Source organism: Puma concolor, chromosome C1, assembly GCF_028749965.1.
Source record: "Puma concolor isolate L17-30 chromosome C1, mPumCon1.1.hap2, whole genome shotgun sequence".
Classification (NCBI taxonomy): domain Eukaryota; kingdom Metazoa; phylum Chordata; class Mammalia; order Carnivora; family Felidae; genus Puma; species Puma concolor.
In genome coordinates this window covers 176,259,237-176,283,208 of record NC_141674.1, presented here as the reverse complement: position 1 = coordinate 176,283,208, position 23,972 = coordinate 176,259,237, and the positions used below count along the sequence as shown (strand labels likewise).

The 23,972-nt window shown below is 36.5% G+C and overlaps 1 protein-coding gene across 1 annotated transcript in view; it reads right to left on the bottom strand.

Annotated features, from left to right (window-relative positions):
- The window catches only part of GULP1 (GULP PTB domain containing engulfment adaptor 1), a 773,858-nt gene that overhangs the window by 618,932 nt on the left and 130,954 nt on the right, over positions 1–23,972 (bottom strand). The gene's annotated exons all lie outside the window — the stretch shown is intronic.

The window sequence follows — 23,972 nt, the reverse complement described above, 5'->3', positions numbered from 1 at the left end:
GAAAGGGTTGAACTGCAATAGAGATCTACAGTATTACCAAAAAATCACTTGTCAGGAAAGAGAAATGTAAAAACTACAAATAGCTTTCACAATATTCCTTTTTAAAGATCTTATTCTAAGTTCATTTTAAATGTTTATTTGAATTAAGCCAGATAAATTTTGAATCTATTTATTTGGTTAACATCAGAATAATTGAATATGGCTAATTGCTATGGATTAGAATAAATATTGCAGAAAAGTCATAGTCTTAGACTTCAGTTAAATATGTGTGTATCAGTATAGTATGCATATATTTCAACTTTGCTGTCATGCTAATACATGTTCAGCATTCCAAACTTGAAAGCAAAGTTTGTTACACTATATACACATACACACACACACACACAATATCTAATTATATATAACATATATAATTACATATAATATATTATTTTATATAATATATAATATATATGATTAAATATACATATTTAATATTTTACCTAAAATTTTAAAACATTATTTTCTTGAAATTACTTTCTTGAACTTTAATGTTCATATATTTCTGAGTCTTTACTGAAATTTTGAAAAACTATTGATTAAAATTTAGGGAAAACACTTGCTGCTGTTTATAGCCAAGTCCTGGAAATGAAAAATAAAAGAAAATTATATTTGAGTTTACTTTTAACTTTTTATTAAGTTTAAGAAATTGTAACATAAATAAATATAGTATATATTGATTTACATTTAATTCATTGTAATTATAAATTACTGACTTTGTTACATTATAACTCTGAAAGAATCAAATGAAGGTATTAATTTCTGCATTTCTCCCAACAAGCACTTAAAAATATTAAGTTGGGTTCTTCCCAACAAGCACTTAAAAATATTTTACATATCTGAGAAAAAAAGGGAAGGAAGGTACCATTAGCTACACAAGGCAGAATCTGATCCAAAGAATCTTTGCAAATAAAATCCACTGTGAAACAGTTTAAGATAAAAATGCATGTTAAGCTAAAAAAATGGAAAGCATACACAACAGTTTCCTTTCTGTCAGACTGTTTGTGAAATTATTTAATACAAAGGAAGATATAATTCACAATAGGACCTCTTTTTTTTGAGTAACAAAAGTGAAGTCATTTATTGGAAGGACATAGGAAAGTTCACATAAAGAAAGAGAACACTCAGGAACTGGGCTCAAAAAATACAGAAATGGGGCAGCTCATGGCACATATACAGTAAAAACTTAGGAATGACTTTAATTCATAAGGAACTATTTATAGAGTTTACTGAATTTATAGAGTTTACTGAATTTATTTACTATTTATATACTATTTATATAGTAGTAATACTACTATTTATATAGTAGTAAATAATACTATTTATTACTATTTATTTACTATTTATATACTATTTATTTACTATTACTCTATAAACTATTTATAGAGTTTACCGAATTATAGAGTTTACATTAATGTAAAAGTTTTCTTAATTATAGCAGATATATGGGAAGTGTCAGTGTTAGGTCAAATGCTCAATTTCTTCGCTAACATGTACAATCCTGTAAACATACCTGTAAGAAATGTTTTTCTTTCATTTTTTAACACAGCTTAGAAGGCTAGTCATAATGCTTTTATAACTCATCAGCCCATAACATCTGCTACACTGCAAAATCACATTTTCAAAAACTGTATCAATTTTCTTTTGAATGTATAACTTAACTAAAACTTAAATTTAACATAATTAAAATTGCACTAGAGCAGAACTCTGCCTTCGATTACTCTTGTAATGAAATATTTATTTTTAACTCATTTGAGATATGTCTTTAATATTAAAAATGTTAAACTATCATACATCTTCACATTTTTTTGTTTTGTTGCTTTCATTTTAGTTTGACTTATAATATTTTATTTAGCTATGATCTCTCCTAAGACCTCAGTTTTAAAAGCACACAGAGTTCAGGCTGGAAGGAAAAGGAGTTAAGCAGAGCAGGTGAGTGATAAAACTTACAGGATAACATCTACCTCTCTCTAGAAGGGACCCTTGAACCAAGCTCTGCTTTATGGGTGCCCTATGGAAATATTAGTCCAGTTTTGCTAGATAGTCTGTTTTTTTTTTTACAAGAAAACTAGTTAACTTATTTGTATTCAAGATGTTGTAATTTTTAAATATTGTATACTTAAAAATATCTTGGTATGGCGAACAAAAATGAACTGTAGACTGATGCTGTCTTGACTGCCACTGACTTGTGGCACTGTTGGTGTATATCTTTAAGATTTTGTTCTGAAAGTAACCCCTGATTGAAGATTATATATTTGCCTATGTTTAGTTCTGCTTTAATCTGAACACTAATAGTGTTTAGCTCATTTCTTATTTATTTCAGCACCTGATGTATAGTGGGTATCCAACTTATTTTTCCTATAAAGCTGTTTCATTAGCTCCATTTTTCCTAGTGCCTTATAATGGCTCATTTTTTTTAATTCCCAAATTGGTAGAACTGTTTGTATGAAAATATCTTTTCCTCGTTGAATTTATGTGTATATTCTTTTTTTTTTTTTTTTTTCAACGTTTATTTATTTTTGGGACAGGGAGAGACAGAGCATGAACGGGGGAGGGGCAGAGAGAGAGGGAGACACAGAATCGGAAACAGGCTCCAGGCTCCGAGCCATCAGCCCAGAGCCTGACGCGGGGCTCGAACTCACGGACCGCAAGATCGTGACCTGGCTGAAGCCGGACGCTTAACCGACTGCGCCACCCAGGCGCCCCTTATGTGTATATTCTTGAATGAGTACCCCTCTGTTGCTTTATAGTACAATGTTCAGTTTGGAGAGTCAACTCATTTTCTACCATTTTTAACAACTTTATGATTAGTGCATAACTATTCTTTAAAGTAGACTAAAGGGCACTTGGGTGGCCTGGCCGACAGACCATCCTACTCTTGATTTCAGCTCAGATCACGATTTCATGGTCAGTCATGGGATCCAGCCACCTTGGGCTCCCTGCAGGGTGTGGAGCCTGCTTGGGATGCTCTCTCTCCCTCTCTCTGTTCCTCCCATGCTCATGCTTTCTCAATAAGTAAGTAAATAAATAAATAAAGGCTAAAAATCACCGTAATAAATGCAATAATTTAAAAATCATATATCACTTTGGAGAAAACAACTTTATATGAAATATCCCCATCTATCTCCCTATCTGTGTCTCTGTCTCTGTCTCTGTCTCTGTCTCTCTCTCTCTCTCTCACACACACACACACACACACACACACACACACCTCTGGTACGGTTTTGTGACTCTTTCTTAGGCTGACTTTCAGACTTTTTCTCAATTAAGTTCATAACTTAGTTGCATAATTATATAATACTGAGAATTGAAACATGATTTTTTTTAATTTTTGTGAAATATCTCTACTTATGAAATGGGATTCCTTGGTTTCTGGACTGTATACTGCTAGTGTACACACAAATCTCAGAAATTCTGCAAATTTTTTATAATATTTTCATATACATTTGATTAGTCCTGGAGATAATATCCATAGATTCCATTGGATTGTCAAAGACTTTGATGATCTAAGAATAATTAATGTCTGATGTAAACAATTTTCCAGATTTATAACATATTAAAATATCAAGTATACTTAAAAGTTTCTTAAAGTGCTTTGACAGTTAACAGAGAAAAATAAATACATGGAAGGTACTATATTCTAAACATAAGAGCAACTAATGATTTAGTGAAACATTAGTTCACTAAATTAGGTGGGAAATGCTAAATTAGGTGGGAAATATAAATTACAGCCCATTTTCCCTTCATGTAGGTGATTACATTCCCCTCCTAAAAATAATGAATGTATTAATATTGATTATTATAATAGTTATTGTTCTTATTGTTCACCAGTTAGTGGACACTCACAATGTACTAACCACCATGACAAGTACATTGAATGCAGTATCTAATTTCACTCTAAAAAAGTCTCAATTATGAGGTATTATTGTCATCATTTTCATACAGAAAGTGATCTTAGGAAATTGCCCAGATGATTAGCAGCTGTGCTAGAAATAGAACTTTGATTCTTTTTTTTTTTTCTCTCTCTCAGGTTAAAAATAAGCCTTCTCTTCCCCACTTTTTTTCACTCCTGGGTCTTGGCCATATAGGATGAAGTAAGTTCCAATAATGGCTTTTTATTAAACATTGAGGCTCTCACAATGACAAAATTTTAGCAGTTGAATCCTTGAGATTAATCCACTCCTAGTAACTTTAGAGCTTGAATGAAATTATTACTGCTTGTCACTAAGAGCTATGTTTAGCAGTAAGCATGTCAATCGCCAAAGCTGCTCTTATTAAACAGACAAGAAAACAACCATTCAGGATTTTTCATATTCACTTACCTCACAGAGCTTTAGTATTGATACAGCACACATACAAAGAATCAGAGTCAATATTTGATGTCTGACATCTAGAAACATACCTGTGAGTCTGTGGTGAGGGAGTATTTTGAAAGATATTGTTGCAAAAGAAATTTTTGAAATCAATTTCTTAAGCTCCTCTTAATATCAACAGCCAATCATAATAGATTTAACCTTTAACCCATACATTAGAGAGAAATCAGAACATGGTATGAGAGAAAGTTGGAAATCCTTTGTGGCTTCAAGAATCTGTGGAATTGGAATAAAAGACAGAGATAAAGCATGGAGGTAAAATGCTCAAGTTCCAGCTTTCCCTCTTCTTGGGGTAACATCTCTTGGAGAAGATTAGAAATATACATAATTCTGTAGGTGAGATTTGAAGAAAGACAATCTGAAATTGGAGGCCACTCTCTAGTGATGCTGTCTCCTCAGGTAAAGAGAGATGATGCCTGTTTCAGGTGGGTAGCATGAAATTATCAAAATGGTGATGTATACAGGTGATACTTTGGAACTTGAGTAGACACAATTAATTAATTACCCAATTAATTAATTAAGAGAGTGGAACAGGATGGAGGAATAATTGTGTGTTACTGAATTCCCATGTAATGTTTCTATTCCTGTACCATTTCATCATGATAAGGTTGTTGCTCCAGTACTTTAGTGTCTTTTGACTTATGTTCTATATTCTGCACAACCAAGTGAAGAATGTGTGTGCTAAGAGTTGACTTTGTTAATTTGAGTTGCTGTGGCCATTGAGGAGTGGTTTGGAAAACCTGGAGATGGTAGGAGTAAATGTGATATGTCAAATACATAATATAGATATAGATAAAACCAAAGAAACTCTAAAGTAGTTCTTTTTCTAGGGAAAGCATAATAGTCTGGGTTCTCTAGAGAAACAGAAGTGATAAATTAAACTTAAATTAGCATATATACATGCAAGTTGGAGAACGAAGGAAGCCAGCGGTGTATTTCAGTTCCACTTTAAAGACCTAAGAATTAAGGTGACTATGGTGAAAGTCCTGCTTTGAGTCTGGAAGCCTGAGAACCAGGAGAGCCAATGTCCAGAGGGCAGAAGATAGTGGATGTCCTGTTTCAAGCACAGACAGCAGATATTCCCTTCTTCCACATTTTTGGTCTATTCAGGCTTTGAATGAATTGGATGGTGCCTACTTTCATTAGTGAGGACGTTCTTCTTCACTCAGTCTATGGATTTGAATGTGACTCTCTTCCAGAAACACCCTCACAGACATAATGTTTTACCAGCTCAGTCAAGTTAATAGATAATATTAACGATCACGTTGAGGATAAAATGGATTGTTTTGTACAATCCTGAATGCAGATTATAAATATTGGCACAGCTTTTTAAAATTATGCATGGCTAGACCCCATCACAGAAAAACTGATCAGAATATTGAGGATAAGTCATGGATATTGGCACTTTTAGGTCTCCCTAGGTGACTCTAATGCAAATGACTCCCTAGGTGACTCTAATTATTTCTTATCTCTAGGAAATAAGGTGATGCCTCTTTGCATTCTTCTACACTTTTTGAAAATGCCAGTATGACTTTTCTCCATGGAAGGTGAAGTTTGGTATTGTAGGAAATTTGTTTTTTCTTTTCTTTTCTTTCTTCTTTTTTTAATTTTTTAAATATAATTTATTGACAAATTGTTTTCCATACAACACCCAGTGCTCATCGCAACAAGTGCCCTCCTCAATGCCCATCACCCAAAGTGGGAAATTTGTTTTTTCAAATGTAACATGTCCTTATATGCTCTCCCACTGGCAAACCTTTCCAGTTCCACCCCCACCAATCCTTAGCCCCATAGAAGGGTGGAATGTAACATGCTCATTTGGCTGGATTTTAAAATGATACATCTGTTTGGACAGAAATTTTGTCAGCCCTGGGTAATAAAATATGATTTGGAAGTAATGTGTATTTTATTTAACTATTGACTACAAATTAAAAATAAAAAGTACCCCCCCCCCTCGGCAACTTCTTAAATAATCTCCTTAAATAGAACAGCTTGACTGGCCACTACCAGCCATTTTTAGGTGATTTTTAAAAATTATTTTTGCAAACAGGAAAAAGACAGTAAGGGATTGTAGTGAACAAAGCCAAAACTGTCTCAACATGATAACTCAGTTCCAAGGTTTTCAGAACGATGCATTCTTTCTTCTTAACTTTTACACATGGTTTTCATAATATTTACATTCCTTTTTTTTTTTTTTAATTTTCCATCCTGAGTCATAAGCACAAATAACATATTTCTATCCTGGGAATGGTTTTTAAGAAACTTTCTTATTAGTATTTAATACCCATAAATATAACATGCTGCTGTTGAGAAACTATAACTTGCAAGAATGTAACACTACATTTATAATTGTGTTATTTATGAGAAAAAAAGCTATTTTTACATAAAGTCAGTATATCTTGTTAAGGATAGCATTGAATCTGTAAATTGCATTGGGTAATATAAGTATTTTAACAACATTAATTCTTTCAATCCATGAGCATGGTATATCTTTCCATTTGTCATCTTCAATTTCTTTAATCAATGTTTTATAGTTTTCAATGTACATGTCTTGCATTTCCTTGTTTCAGTTTATTCCTAGGTATCTTATCATTTTTGGTACAATTAAAAATGAAATTAATTTATTTCTCTTTCTGCTACTTTATTATTTCTGTATAGAAATGAGACAAATATCTGTGTGTTAATTTTGTATCCTACAACTTTACAGAATTAATTTACTACTTCTAATAGTTTTTTGGTGGAGTCTGTAGGGTTTTCTATGTATACTATCATATTACCCGCAAATAGTGACACTATCAAAATACCAATAGTACTTTTCACAGAACTAGAATAATCCCCAAATTTGTATGGAACCACAAAAGGCCCTGGATAGCAAAAAGCAACCTTGGGACAGAAGAAAAAGAGGTGGGGGTTTCACAATCCTAGATTTCAACATATATTACAAAGCTATAATGATCAAAATCATATGATAATGGTACAAAAACAGACACATAGATCAACAGCATAGGACAGAGAGCCCAGAAATAAACCCATGCTTATATAGTCAATCAGTTTATAACAAAGAGGGCAAGAATATGCAATTAGGAAAAGACAGTCTTATATAGTCAATCAGTTTATAACAAAGAGGGCAAGAATATGCAATTAGGAAAAGACAGTCTCTTCAATAAATGGTATGGGAAAAATCGGACAGCTACATTCAAAAAAATGAAACTGGACCACTTTCTTACACCATATACACACAGAAAAAAACCCTCAAAATGGGTTAAATACCTGAATGTGACACCTAAAACCATGAAAATCCTAGAAGAAAACATAGGGAGTAAACTATTTCACCTCAGCCTTTGCAACATTTTTCTAGATATGTCTCCGAGGCAAGGGAAACAAAAGCAGAAAATAAACTATTGGAACTACAGCAGAAAAAAAAAAAGGTTTGCACAATGAAAGAAACTATCAACAAAATGATGAGGTAACCTACTGAATGGGAAAAGATGTCTGCAATTGATATATCAGATAAAAGGTTAATATCGAAATCTATAAAGAACTCAGCACCAAAAAAAATAAATAAACTGACTTTTAAAATGGGAAAATGACCTGAATAGACATTTTTCCAAAGAACGCATACTGATGGGCAATAGACGCATGAAAAGATGTTCAACATCACTAATCATCAGAGAAATGAAAATCAATACCACAATGAGATATCACCTCACACTTGTCAAAATGGCTAATATCAAAAAGACAAGAAATAACAAGTGTTGGTGAGGATGAGAAGAAATATTCATGCACTGTTGGTGAGAATGTGAATTGGTACAGCCAGTATTGAAAACAGTATGGAGATTCCTCAAAATATTAAAAACAGAAATATCATATGATCCAGTAATTCTACTACTATTTATGCAAAGAAAACAAAAACACTAATTTGAAAAGATATATGGACTTCCATGTTTATTGCAGCATTATTTGCAATAGCCAAACTATGGAAGCAGCCTGTCAGCAGATAAGTGATTAAGGAAGATGTTGTGTACACACACACACACACACACACACACACACACACACACTGAAATACTACTCAGCCATAAAAAAGAATGAAATCTTGACATTTTCAACAATGTTGATAGACGAGAGGATATAATGCTAAGTAAATTAAGTCAGTCAGAGAAAGACAGATATAATATGATTTTACTCATGTGGAATTTACGAAACAAAAACAGAAAAAAGAGAAAAAACACAACAAAATGAAATCAGACTCAAATATAGAGGACAAAAAGGGAGGTGGGTGGGAGGATGGATGAAACAGATAAAGGGTATTAAGGGTACTTTTACTGGGGTGAGTATTATGTAATGCATGGAATTGGTGAATCATTATATTGTACACCTGAAACTAATATAACACTGCTTATTAATTATATTTGGATTTTAAAAATGGTAAAAATATTGTCACATAAATAAGATTTGCAGATGGGAAAAAACAGATGTATAGATAAGGATGTGGTATATATACATACACAGAGGAATATTACTCAGCCATAAAAAGAATGAGATCTTGCCATTGGTGACAACAGGTATGGACCTACAGAGTATAATGCTAAGTGGAATACATCAGAGAAAGACAAATACCATATGATTTCATGTGGAATCTAAAAAACAAACAAAAAAGTGAGAAACAGACCCACAAATTCAGAGAACAAACTGGTGGTTGCCAGGGGGTGCATGGGGGTGGAGGATGAGCAAAATGGGTGAAGATGAGTGGGAGGTACAGGCTTCCACTTATGGAATGAATATGTCATGGGGACGAAAGGTACAGCAAAGGGAATCTGGTCAGTGGTTCTCTAATAGCATTGTGTGGTGACAGTAGCTACAGTTGCAGGGAGCATAGCATAACGTATAGACATGTCCAACCACAGTGCTGTACCCCTGAAACTAATGTAATACTGTGTGTCAACTATACTTCAATATTTAAAAAAAATAAAAATAAATCAAAAACAATTATAACAGAAAATATAAAAGCAGTATAATTTGTGATTTTATACTTTTTTTACTATGTTAACTTTGATTTTTTTCCTATTATATAGCATCTCTGTGATACTATTATGTGTGATAATAATGCCTATATGATATTATTATTTATGTGACATTAAAGTTTGTAATGACATACTGGGTTTGACTAAAGGCTTGCTAAACTCTATTTCAGTTCTGAAATTATTTGGGTCTCCTAACAGAATACTGACATGGTGTGAGTATAGCAACATTCAAGAAGAAGACAAAAAAACTGTTTTTTATATTTTCCTGCATTCATTGTGGATTTTAAACATTATAGTAATTCTATCTCCCTGCTTTGAAGTCTCCATTTATAAGTCCTGACATTAAAATAATGTTATATGAGTATTTGGAAACATAATCTGATATTTTAATATCAGTGCGTTGACTTAAATAAAAACAAATTTGAAACTTAAAAAAAAGTTCTACTTTCATTACGATTCATGATACAAAATGATTTTTATTTTACAAAAAGTTCAAAGTTCCATTAATTTCTGAATTTTCTTTATATATCCAAGTATTTTCATATCGTTAATTACTTCAGAGATACTTGAAGAAAATTGGATTACACTTAAAATATTAGACACTACCAACTGAATAGTAATGTGGAACAAACTTTATTAATTAAAATAAAACATATGGGAGAAATAAAGGTTTCACTGACAAGCACTAATTTGCTCACAATTTGAAGAACTCTATTTTGCACAAAATGAGGCACACCTGTATATCACTTTAAAAAAATACTAAGTACAAGCTTTTTGAGGAATTGCTCTCTGCATAGTTACGTCAGATATTGTGGTCATTTCAAAGTAGGTAAGACAGCCTCACTGCAAAGATGATTACTTTTTAGGAAAGGAACAAAAATTAAATAATCAGATTATAAAGTCAAAATATTAAAACAAAATAAAACAAACAAATGCTTTTTAAAATGAAGAAAGTACTATTGATTTACCATGGAAATAGTCTGTGGAAACGTGTGATCCCTTAATCCAGACCTTCTATCTCCCCTTTGCCTTACTCCTCTGACTTCTTCTATTTTTTTTAACGTTTACTTATTTATTTGGGGGCGGGCGGGGGGGTGGGGGGGAGAGACCTGAGCCGAAATCAAAAGTCCGAGGCGTAACCAACTGAGCCACCCACGTGTCCCTGCCCTTGTTTTTTTAAAAAAAATCTCTATTCTAGAGCTGGAGGGAAGATGGCGGCGTAGGAGGACGCTGGGCTCACCGCGCGTCCTGCTGATCACTTAGATTCCACCTACACCTGCCTAAATAACCCAGAAAACCGCCAGAGGATTAGCAGAACGGAGTCGCCGGAGCCAAACGCAGACGAGAGGCCCACGGAAGAGGGCAGGAAGGGCGGCGAGGCGGTGCGCGCTCCACGGACTGGCGGGAGGGAGCCGGGGCGGAGGGGCGGCTCACCGACCAAGCAGAGCCCCCGAGTCTGGCTTGAAAAAGCGGAGGGGCCTGACGGACTGTGTTCCGACAGCAAGCGCGACTTAGCATCTGGGAGGTCATAAGTTAACAGCTCTGCTCCGAAAGCGGGAAGGCTGGAGGACAAAGGGAGGGAGAGCTGATGAGCCCCCGGATGACAGAGCTCAGTTTGGTGGGGAACAAAGGCGCTCACCAGCGCCATCTCCCCCGCCCATCCCCCAGCCAAAATCCCAAAGAGAACCAGTTCCTGACAGGGAACTTGCTCGCTCCGCGCAAACACCCAACTCTGTGCTTCTGCGGAGCCAAACCTCCGGCAGCAGATCTGACTCCCTCCCGCTGCCACAGGGCCCCTCCTGCAGTGGATCACCTAAGGAGAAGCGAGCTAAGCCTGCCCCTCCTGCCCCTGTGCACCTTGCCTACCCACACCAGCTAATACGCCAGATCCCCAGCATCACAAGCCTGGCAGTGTGCAAGTAGCCCAGACAGGCCACGCCACCCCACAGTGAATCCCGCCCCTAGGAGAGGGGAAGAGAAGGCACACACCAGTCTGACTGTGGCCCCAGTGGTGGGCTAGGGGCAGACATCAGGTCGGACTGCGGCCCCTCCCACCAACTCCAGTTATACACCACAGCACAGGGGAAGTGCCCTGCAGGTCCTCACTACACCAGGGACTATCCAAAATGACCAAGCGGAAGAATTCCCCTCAGAAGAATCTCCAGGAAATAACAACAGCTAATGAGCTGATCAAAAAGGATTTAAATAATATAACAGAAAGTGAATTTAGAATAATAGTCATAAAATTAATCGCTGGGCTTGAAAACAGTATAGAGGACAGCAGAGAATCTCTTGCTACAGAGATCAAGGGACTAAGGAACAGTCACGAGGAGCTGAAAAACACTTTAAACGAAATGCAAAACAAAATGGAAACCACCACGGCTCGGATTGAAGAGGCAGAGGAGAGAATAGGTGAACTAGAAGATAAAGTTATGGAAAAAGAGGAAGCTGAGAAAAAGAGAGATAAAAAAATCCAGGAGTATGAGCGGAAAATTAGAGAACTAAGTGATACACTAAAAAGAAATAATATACGCATAATTGGTATCCCAGAGGAGGAAGAGAGAGGGAAAGGTGCTGAAGGGGTACTTGAAGAAATAATAGCTGAGAACTTCCCTGAAGTGGGGAAGGAAAAAGGCATTGAAATCCAAGAGGCACAGAGAACTCCCTTCAGACGTAACTTGAATCGATCTTCTGCACGACATATCATAGTGAAACTGGCAAAATACAAGGATAAAGAGAAAATTCTGAAAGCAGCAAGGGGTAAACGTGCCCTCACATATAAAGGGAGACCTATAAGACTCGTGACTGATCTCTCTTTTGAAACTTGGCAGGCCAGAAAGAATTGGCACGAGATTTTCAGTGTGCTAGACAGAAAAAATATGCAGCCGAGAATCCTTTATCCAGCAAGTCTGTCATTTAGAATAGAAGGAGAGATAAAGGTCTTCCCAAACAAACAAAAACTGAAGGAATTTGTCACCACTAAACCAGCCCTACAAGAGATCCTAAGGGGGACCCTGTGAGACAAAGTACCAGAGACATCACTACAAGCATAAAACATACAGACATCACAATGACTCTAAAGCCGTATCTTTCTATAATAACACTGAATGTAAATGGATTAAATGCACCAACCAAAAGACATAGGGTATCAGAATGGATAAAAAAACAAGACCCATCTATTTGCTGTCTACAAGAGACTCATTTTAGACCTGAGGACACCTTCAGATTGAGAGTGAGGGGATGGAGAACTATCTATCATGCTACTGGAAGTCAAAAGAAAGCCGGAGTAGCCATACTTATATCAGATAAACTAGACTTTAAATTAAAGGCTGTAACAAAAGATGAAGAAGGGCATTATATAATAATTACAGGGTCTATCCATCAGGAAGAGCTAACAATTATAAATGTCTATGCGCCGAATACGGGAGCCCCCATATATATAAAACAATTACTCACAAACATAAGCAACCTTATTGAGAAGAATGTGGTAATTGCAGGGGACTTTAACACCCCACTTACAGAAATGGATAGATCATCTAGACACACGGTCAATAAAGAAACAAGGGCCCTGAATGAGACATTGGATCAGATGGACTTGACAGATATATTTAGAACTCTGCATCCCAAAGCAACAGAATATACTTTCTTCTCCAGTGCACATGGAACATTCTCCAAGATAGATCACATACTGGGTCACAAAACAGCCCTTCATAAGTTTACAAGAATTGAAATCATACCATGCATACTTTCAGAACACAATGCTATGAAGCTTGAAATCAACCACAGAAAAAAGTCTGGAAAACCTCCAAAAGCATGGAGGTTAAAGAACACCCTACTAACAAATGAGTGGGTCAACCAGGCAATTAGAGAAGAAATTAAAAAATATATGGAAACAAACGAAAATGAAAATACAACAATCCAAACGCTTTGGGACGCAGCAAAGGCAGTCCTGAGAGGAAAATGCATTGCAATCCAGGCCTTTCTCAAGAAACAAGAATAATGCCAAATACAAAATCTAACAGCACACCTAAAGGAAATAGAAGCAGAACAGCAAAGGCAGCCTAAACCCAGCAGAAGAAGAGAAATAATAAAGATCAGAGCAGAAATAAACAATATAGAATCTAAAAAAACTGTAGAGCAGATCAACGAAACCAAGAGTTGGTTTTTTGAAAAAATAAACAAAATTGACAAACCTCTAGCCAGGCTTCTCAAAAAGAAAAGGGAGATGACCCAAATAGATAAAATCATGAATGAAAATGGAATTATTACAACCAATCCCTCAGAGATACAAGCAATTATCAGGGAATACTATGAAAAATTATATGCCAACAAATTGGACAACCTGGAAGAAATGGACAAATTCCTGAACACCCACACTCTTCCAAAACTCAATCAGGAGGAAATAGAAAGCTTGAACAGACCCATCACCAGCGAAGAAATTGAATTGGTTATCAAAAATCTCCCAACAAGTAAGAGTCCAGGACCAGATGGCTTCCTAGGGGAGTTCTACCAGACGTTTAAAGCAGAGATAATACCTATCCTTCTCAAGCTATTCCAAGAAATAGAAAGGGAAGGAAAACTTCCAGACTCATTCTATGAAGCCAGTATTACTTTGATTCCTAAACCAGACAGAGACCCAGTAAACAAAGAGAACTACAGGCCAATATCCCTGATGAATATGGATGCAAAAATTCTCAATAAGATACTAGCAAATCGAATTCAATGGCATATAAAAAGAATTATTCACCATGATCAAGTGGGATTCATTCCTGGGATGCAGGGCTGTTTCAACATTCGCAAATCAATCAACGTGATACATCACATTAACAAAAAAAAAAGAGAAGAACCATATGATCCTGTCAATCGATGCAGAAAAGGCCTTTGACAAAATCCAGCACCCTTTCTTAATAAAAACCCTTGAGAAAGTCGGGATAGAAGGAACATACTTAAAGATCATAAAAGCCATTTATGAAAAGCCCACAGCTAACATCATCCTCAACGGGGAAAAACTGAGAGCTTTTTCCCTGAGATCAGGAACACGACAGGGATGCCCACTCTCACCGCTGTTGTTTAACATAGTGCTGGAAGTTCTAGCAACAGCAATCAGACAACAAAAGGAAATCAAAGGCATCCAAATTGGCAAAGATGAAGTCAAGCTTTCGCTTTTTCAGATGACATGATATTATACATGGAAAATCTGATAGACTCCACCAAACGTCTGCTAGAACTGATACATGAATTCAGCAAAGTTGCAGGATACAAAATCAGTGTACAGAAATCAGTTGCATTCTTACACACTAACAATGAAGCAACAGAAAGACAAATAAAGAAACTGATCCCATTCACAATTGCACCAAGAAGCATAAAATACCTAGGAATAAATCTAACCAAAGATGTAAAGGATCTGTATGCTGAAAACTATAGAAAGTTTATGAAGGTAATTGAAGAAGATTTAAAGAAATGGAAAGACATTCCCTGCTCATGGATTGGAAGAATAAATATTGTCAAATGTCAATACTACCCAAAGCTATCTACACATTCAATGCAATCCCAATCAAAATTGCACCAGCATTCTTCTCGAAACTAGAACAAGCAATCCTAAAATTCATATGGAACCACAAAAGGCCCCGAATAGCCAAAGGAATTTTGAAGAAGAAGACCGAAGCAGGAGGCATCACAATCCCAGACTTTAGCCTCTACTACAAAGCTGTAATCATCAAGACAGTATGGTATTGGCACAAAAACAGACACATAGACCAATGGAATAGAATAGAAACCCCAGAACTAGACCCACCAACGTATGGCCAACTCATCTTTGACAAAGCAGGAAAGAACATCCAATGGAAAAAAGACAGTCTTTTTAACAAATGGTGCTGGGAGAACTGGACAGCAACATGCAGAAGGTTGAAACTAGACCACTTTCTCACACCATTCACAAAAATAAACTCAAAATGGATAAAGGACCTGAATGTGAGACAGGAAACCATCAAAACCTTAGAGGAGAAAGCAGGAAAAGACCTCTCTGACCTCAGCTGGAGCAATCTCTTACTCGACACATCCCCAAAGGCAAGGGAATTAAAAGCAAAAGTGAATTACTGGGACCTTATGAAGATAAAAAGCTTCTGCACAGCAAAGGAAACAACCAACAAAACTAAAAGGCAACCAACGGAATGGGAAAAGATATTTGCAAATGACATATCAGACAAAGGGCTAGTATCCAAAATCTATAAAGAGCTCACCAAACTCCACACCCGAAAAGCAAATAACCCAGTGAAGAAATGGGCAGAAAACATGAATAGACACTTCTCTAAAGAAGACATCCGGATGGCCAACAGGCACATGAAAAGATGTTCAGCGTCGCTCCTTATCAGGGAAATACAAATCAAAACCACACTCAGGTATCACCTCACGCCAGTCAGAGTGGCCAAAATGAACAAATCAGGAGACTATAGACGCTGGAGAGGATGTGGAGAAACGGGAACCCTCTTGCACTGTTGGTGGGAATGCAAATTGGTGCAGCCGCTCTGGAAAGCAGTGTGGAGATTCCTCAGAAAATTAAAAATAGACCTACCCTATGACCCAGCAATAGCACTGCTAGGAATTTATCCAAGGGATACAGGAGTACTGATGAATAGGGGCACTTGTACCCCGATGTTCATAGCAGCACTCTCAACAATAGCCAAATTATGGAAAGAGCCTAAATGTCCATCAACTGATGAATGGATAAAGAAATTGTGGTTTATATACACAATGGAATACTACGTGGCAATGAGAAAAAATGAAATATGGCCTTTTGTAGCAACGTGGATGGAACTGGAGAGTGTGATGCTAAGTGAAATAAGCCATACAGAGAAAGACAGATACCATATGGTTTCACTCTTATGTGGATCCTGAGAAACTTAACAGGAACCCATGGGGGAGGAGAAGGAAAAAAAAAAAAAAAAAGAGGTTAGAGTGGGAGAGAGCCAAAGCATAAGAGACTGTTAAAAACTGAGAACAAACTGAGGGTTGATGTGGGGTGGGAGGGAGGAGAGGGTGGGTGATGGGTATTGAGGAGGGCACCTTTTGGGATGAGCACTGGGTGTTGTATGGAAACCAATTTGACAATAAATTTCATATATTAAAAAAAATAAATAAATAAATAAAACATTAAAAAATTTAAATAATAAAAAATGTGATATTAGACAGCACTAGAAAGGAACAGGTTATTGATACATGTAACAATATGGATGAACTTCAAAACATTATGCCAAATACTGGGTGTTTCATATGATGAACCACTAAACTCTACACCTGAAACTAATATTACACTGTATGTTAACAAACTGGAATTTAAATAAAAACTTGAAAAAGAAAAATATAATCTCTATTCTATTAAAGTATTTGACAGTCAGGAAAGACACCTGCATAGCAAAATTTAAATTTTCCTCATTTCTTTCTTGTTTGTGTTGGCTTTCAGGACGAAGCGTGTGGCTTTATTCTGACTGATAAAAACTGAGGAAATGTACTGGTAGATCCTGAAGAATCTCCTTAGTTTAATAAAGGTTCACAATGAAGGAATGTATTTTCTTTTCCCCTTCTGGCTTTTGGGCATTTAATGTGTGACGCTAAGATGCCTTCAAACTTTATAGGCATTTATGTAACAGGAGACTACAAGCTTAAGCTTAAAACCAACATCCTGAGAATAGCTGAAAGATGAAAAAACTGGAACTTGCCAAAACTCATTGAACCACTAAATTAATTGCAACACCATCTCCAGAGCTCATGTTGTGTGATGATAATAATAATAGTAACAATAATCCCTCATTTGTTCAGCACTTTTAAAATTTTTTAAATGTTTATTTATTTTGAGAGAGGAGGAGGAGGAGGAGGAGGAGGAGGAGGAGGAGGAGGAGGAGGAATGGCATAGAGTGAGGAGAGAGAGAGAATCCTAAGTAGGCTCCGCACTGTCAGCACAGCCCGATGTGGGGCTCTATCTCACGAACCTTGAGATCATGACTTGTGCTGAAATCAAGAGTTGGATGCTTAACCAAGGGAGCCACCCAGGAGCCCCTGTTAAGCATTTTTGAGTTGGAGATTCCATATTTCAATATTAGAATCATGTCTAGGGTAGCATGATGTCATGCCCTCCATATCCTAGTTATTTGAAACCATGAAGCTACCTCAACTTACTGGTAAGGAAGTCTGCCTGAGAAATCCAGAAGGCTAACTGGATGTTCTTATTTTGGTGTATATACATTTAACCTTGCAAATTTAAAGTACTAATAAATTCCTTGAAGTTTTGCTATAACTTCTCATAAATGAATTCCCTTTATAATTGACCTGTAGGTATTCTAGGTCAGCAATTACTCTGCTGTGTGTATTTTAACAGCTCAAAAATACACTTATATATTGCTGGTATGATTTCCATTTTCACTGGCCACTTCACATAACAGGTTGATACTGTTAACTCAGCCTTTCAGTGTTAGAGCTTTCACTGGATCAGTCCCTCTGCAACTCACTGCCTCACCTCTGCCATTTCTTAGGAGGTCCATGTTCTCACAATACATTTTTACTCATTTGCAGTATTTCCATCTGCAGATATCTGGTATCTTCCTGCTAGACCTTTAGGTTTTACATGTCCCTTTAGGTTTTATGTGTATGGAATGAGACAATCTCTGGAAAGGTAAAGGTTAACCTGTCCAGGAATAATTTCCCTGTGGGCTGGACTCTCCCTAAAATACTGGCCTCCTGAAAAGCTCCATAGAAACTGGGTATAGCTAAGTCTTTTGCACCAGCCTCGTGATAACATGAGGGCATAGACTGGTGTTCCTCCATTCATTAAAGCTGACAGGTACAGCCGGGCTGGCACCAAGGGTTTGCCATGATCACTGCTGTTGGAGTCCAGTAACTGATCCTCACAAGGGAGTGGCTGGTGCTTCACCTAATCATGTAGCCCACAGTTCAAGGATCTTATTTCCTTGAACTTATTTCCCAAAGTCTGATGTCCAGTCCTGTTAGTTCTCTATGTACTCTCCTAAAATGTAGTGAGCATAATTAATGTTATTTTTTCTCAGTGAGTTTCTCCTAATAAACATTACTACTCTAGCATTCTTTCTCATGTACTTGGTAATTGGCCTTTGATTGCTTGATACTTGCTAAATTGTGCACTCATAGAGAACTGGTTCCAAAAAAAGACAGAGGTCACTTTGGAGAGCCATCTGATGTCCTATTTTGAAACCCACTAAAGGGGAACCTGAGTGACTTAGTCAGTTGAGCATCTGACTTCAGCTAAGGTCATGATCTCATGGTTTGTGAGTTCAAGCCCCAGGTAGGGCTCTGTGCTGACAGCTCAGACCCTGAAGCCTGCTTCGGATTCTGTGTCTCCCTCTCTCTCTCTCTGCCCCCCCCCACCTCTCAAAAATAAACATTAAAAACTTTAGAAACCCACTAAATGTCTTTTCTTCATCCACAACCTACTTTGTCTTTTGGTTGCACTGATGTTAAAATCCATCTGTATCTGGGAGCCATAAGCTCCTCCCTCTTGGTATTCATTATGTTCACAACACAATAGAGAGCAGCTCGAGTGGAAGAGATGGTGCAGATTGACCTCCTGAAGCTACTACTTCTGCATTCCCTAGCTATCTTTCTATGCCCTGGAAGTTCAGAACTTCTCTTCCTTTACCTTAACTTCACTTATATCCCTTCCTTTCTGCACCTCTTTTACCACAGGACAGTCCCAGCTGCACTCTCCAAATTCCATGTTCTGTTTGTGACTAATTAGATCGGCAATTAGATTATAAATAATCCTGGCTTCCATAACCAAATGTCTGATTGACATCACTGAAGACCCAGTGCCTCATGGATTACAACACTGATAAATAATCTGATCTTCCTGTTTTGTTTTGTTTTTTTCCACCAGACTTGAGTTAGTGAGTCATCATGTGAGAAACATCCTGCCAAACTATGGCCTGAAGACAAAATCTGGAATGACAGAGCTACTGCTAGTAACTCCTGACCCAGAGGAACCCCACTTTGGGAAGTAATAAAGAAGGAGAAGAGGAAAGACTCTGAAGCAGGAATTCTTGGCTGTCCAGTTTACTCCAGAATGACCATGATGCCTGTAGCAAGTGGAACTCTAAGAAATGTTCATCAGTAGAAGTGTGTCAGTATTTGAAGAACATAAAAGCTGTGTGGCAAACATGTAGTGAGTAAGGAACAGAACAACATTAGTCGAGATTAGAGATGCAGAGTCCAAGAACATTTAGTGCCTTAGTGCCTGTAGGTCAAGATAAAATATCGGGATTGTAGTCAAACTACAGTGAGAGCCAATAAGAAGGTTCTGATTATTGATTTAGTTTTGTTTGTTTCCCTACGCAGGATCCAATTTTGTTCATTTAAAACAGGTGAACTAGGGAATTTTTTTTAAATGAATGATGAAGTAGAAGATAGAACTTATAATGCAATATAGAGAAGAAATAATTGCAGAAGAACAAAACTCCTGAAAATATAAGGGGAAAAAGTACAAATAAATGTACAAGTATTGGACTCAGGAAAGAGAAGGCATATCTTCTCCATGGACACATGAAGAAAGGAGTAGATGGGTGCAGATACAGGTTTATTTTTGGAATTAGCCACAGAAAGATTGAGGGATTTCCCATATGATTATCTTAATTGTCCCAATGACATGTGCAAGAAAGATGACAGGACTGCAGGGCATTACTGAGTTTCAGGATTATAATTACACAAAAATGTTAGTCTGCCTGCTTGCATAATTTTCCTAATCAGTGCTTAGCTCTATACATGCAGAAATAGCAAAGGTGATATGTGTGTGCACATATATACACACACAGGATATTTTTCAGGCAAGTAATGAGTGAAATGGACAAAGAATAGAAATTATGGAACCTAAGATGAAAAGCGAAGTAATCATAAAATAGATATGCTGATTAGCAAAAAGGTGGTGAAATAAACTGACCAAAAGTTTCAGTGAAGTGAAAGAAAAATTTCCTATGAGGATTTTTGAATAGGTAAATTAGAATGATAGGAAATTATTAGTGAAATAGTTAGATATGTAAACGTTATTTTGGAAGTATCAAATATAACTAGTGTGTTAAATTTATTTCAAACAAATCAAGCACTCTAACAAGGGCAGAGTTGAGTGTTATTTATGTAAAGGTTGCATCCTCTACACTGTCATCCTTTGATCCACTCTTCCTCTAAGAAACGATCCTGACTTACTTTCTATTGGGTTCCCTTCCTTCATTCTTCTCAAAATTTTCTGTATAGCAGCCCTCACTCCTCTCTAGAGAGGGTCCCTCATCTAGGGGGCAAGATGGGGGAAAGAAGGGGGCAGTCTATTAACAGAAAGGTACTTTGGCAGTAGCTAGAAGTGGTTCATTCTCTACCTCTAATGTGAAGAGGAGATAATTTGATCATATTAAATACGTACAGTATTGCCAGTGGTATATCACATATGACTTAGTGTTCCAGGTTATGGTTCTAAAATATCTAAAGAGAAGTCCCCCAAAGTGTTTTTAAATCTGAAGTCTATACATACAATGCCATTTTTGCTTGACTCTAATTATATATTTAAAGATATTTTATTTGTTAAAACTTTTGCTCCCATAGCAATAAAAGCATAAAATGCATTTCTATTTTAAAGTACAGACTTAGAGAAAATAATATCTTTACAAATTTCTGATACCATATGAAATATCACACACACACACACACAAACTGAAGTGTAAGTAGTAAAAATATAGAGAGAACTACAAAATATGGTGGCCCATTAAGATGTATCCTGTACTCTAGTAAAACTGTAAGCTTGCAAAAATATCATTTGAGTTATTACTTTTTGCAACAGAAGGTGAGTATTCCACCTGGCTATTAGATATCTGAGATCTGTAGGAAAAGTTGTAACCTGACTGAAAATGAACAAATACTTTAAATTCAAGTTAATGGCTATCTTTTTATGCATTTATAGGCAAATTTCTAATAATTTGCCTAATAATGTATAAAATAAGTGAAGACCAGCTATTTGCTATGAGTAAATACAGAGACACAATTTAATTGTTCTACAAGCTTTTTTTAAAATCAACATTTTACCAAAAAAGTCAATATCACAACTCCAGGGGCGAAATACTCCATATCAGTTTTAATTATTTTTATTGACCTAACATTTATATAATAGTTCCATGGTAACATTCAATCTGAAAAACCTAAAGTATGCGTCACAATCTACATGTTTATCCAACTGTAGTTATATTAATCTTGATATGCATAACACATTTGAGAAACACCCTATAATAGTTTCCAATTGCCTATCAACACAAATTTTGTGCCTTGGAACAACATGAATTTATTATTTTATAGTTCTGGAGTTTGAAAGTCTTAAAACAGGTCTTACTTAGCTAAAATTAGTGTCCTTAAAGGGCTATGTAACTTCCTAATGCTCCAGGAGAGAATTCATCTTTGCTTTTTCCAGCTTTCAGAGGCCAGCTTGTATTCCTTGGATCATGGCCCTTTTCTCCACCTTTTATTTTATTTTTTTAAAGTTTTTTAATGTTTATTTATTTTTGAGAGAGACAGAGACAGAACATGAGCAGGGGAGGGTCAGAGAGAGAGAGGGAGACACAGAATCTGAAGCGGGCTCCAGGCTCTGAGCTGTCAGCACAGAGCCTCATGTGGGACTAGAACCCACGGACTGTGAGACCATGACCTGAGCTGAAAGTCCGACAAAACCGACTAAGCCACCCAGACGCCCCTATTTTTATTTTTTTAACTTTATTTATTTATGTTGAGACAGAGAGCATGCAAGCAGGGGAGGGGCAGAGAGACTGGGAGAGAGAATCGCAAGCAGGCTCTATGCTGTCAGTGCAGAGCCCAACATGGGGCTTGAACGCAAAACTATGAGATCAAGGCAAGCACCGAAATCAAGAGTTTGATGCTTACCAGACTGAACCACCCAGGCGCCGCCCCCCACCCCCACTTCTCTATATTTTAATGCTTCCAATTTCAGCTTCCAATGCCACATTTCCTTTTTCCAACTCATCTTCTTGCTTCTCTTATACAAGAGTCCTTACAATTACATGGGATTTACTTGGATAATCCAGGATAATCTCCCCCTTTCTCAAAATTCTTAATCACACCTACAAAATCTTCTTTTTTTTTTAACATGCAAGGTAATAGATATACAGGTTCCAAAGATTAGGGCATGAACATTTGGGGAGTCATTATTCAGTGTAACACACGCACACACACACACACCAGAGCATATGCTTCAGAACTTAACATTTTTATAGACTGATTTTATGATTAATGACTATCATTAGCTGCCTGGATTGTAATTAGTGAAAATCATTAATGCTTCCCCCTGTGTTTTAGACCTTGTTCAATCTGATACTATAATCCACCTGCATTCTAAATAATCCCAACTCAGAAAACCCACTTTGAATACGAAATAGTACTATTATGATTTAGTGAAATAATATACTGAACATTATTCCATTTAATGATATATTTTGGATTAGGCATTTTGTGGAAGATATAGATACAAAGATAAATAAGAAAAATCTGTCAAAGGTGAACAAGAAGAAACTTTGGGGCATATAATGTAAATATAATATAAGGGTGGTAATGTAAATTGCTATAATGTAAAAGAAACAAAACAGTATGAACAGAAAATTTTTGATATGGAACACTAGTAAAGATCTGACAGAATAGGGGTGCCTGGGTGGCTCAGTCAGTTATGTGTCCACCTTTGGCTCAGGTCATGATCTCGCAGTTCATGGGTCGAGCCCCATGTCAGGCTCTGTGCTGACAGCTCAGGGCCTGGAACCTGTTTCAGATTCTGTGTCTCCCTCTTGTTCTCTGCCCCTCCCCCACTCACTTTCTGTCTCTGTCCTGTCTCTCTCTCTCAAAAATAACAAACATTAAAAAAATTTTTAAAGATTTGAGAGAATAATTAGTTGTGGTTTTGATTTTATAAGATGACAAGGATTTTGACTAGTGGACATAGAGAAGAGAGAGAATGCATTCTAGGGAATAAGAACTACTCAGGAGAAGATGTAAGAACAAAAAGCATGTGGTTGGAAACATACTAGCCGCTAGACACATGATGTGCATAATCAGATGTTATGGCTTGAAAGAGGTTAGGATCAAATTAATGAGGAATTTCAATGCCATACCAAGGGGATGGAATTATGTCACAATATGAAGCCACAAAAAATTCTAAAATGTGATGTAAATTTTTGAAATGTGATTGGAGTTTCCACTTCATTGCAGATACTATTCTTGGTAATGGCAATACAGTATCGAAGTTATACTCTAATGGCCAGTTAACAGGTCATGGGATCTAGTCTTTTAACTTGATTCCTGATTTGGTTTGTTTATCATTTAATACTTCCAATATAAACATATTATATTGGAATATATATATATTGGATATATATATTATATTGGAATATATATATATATATATTCTACTGAGTATTATGGTAACATCGGGTATCAGAGGAGGGAGGACTTAGGTTTCTCGGTGGAATTTTCTTTTCTC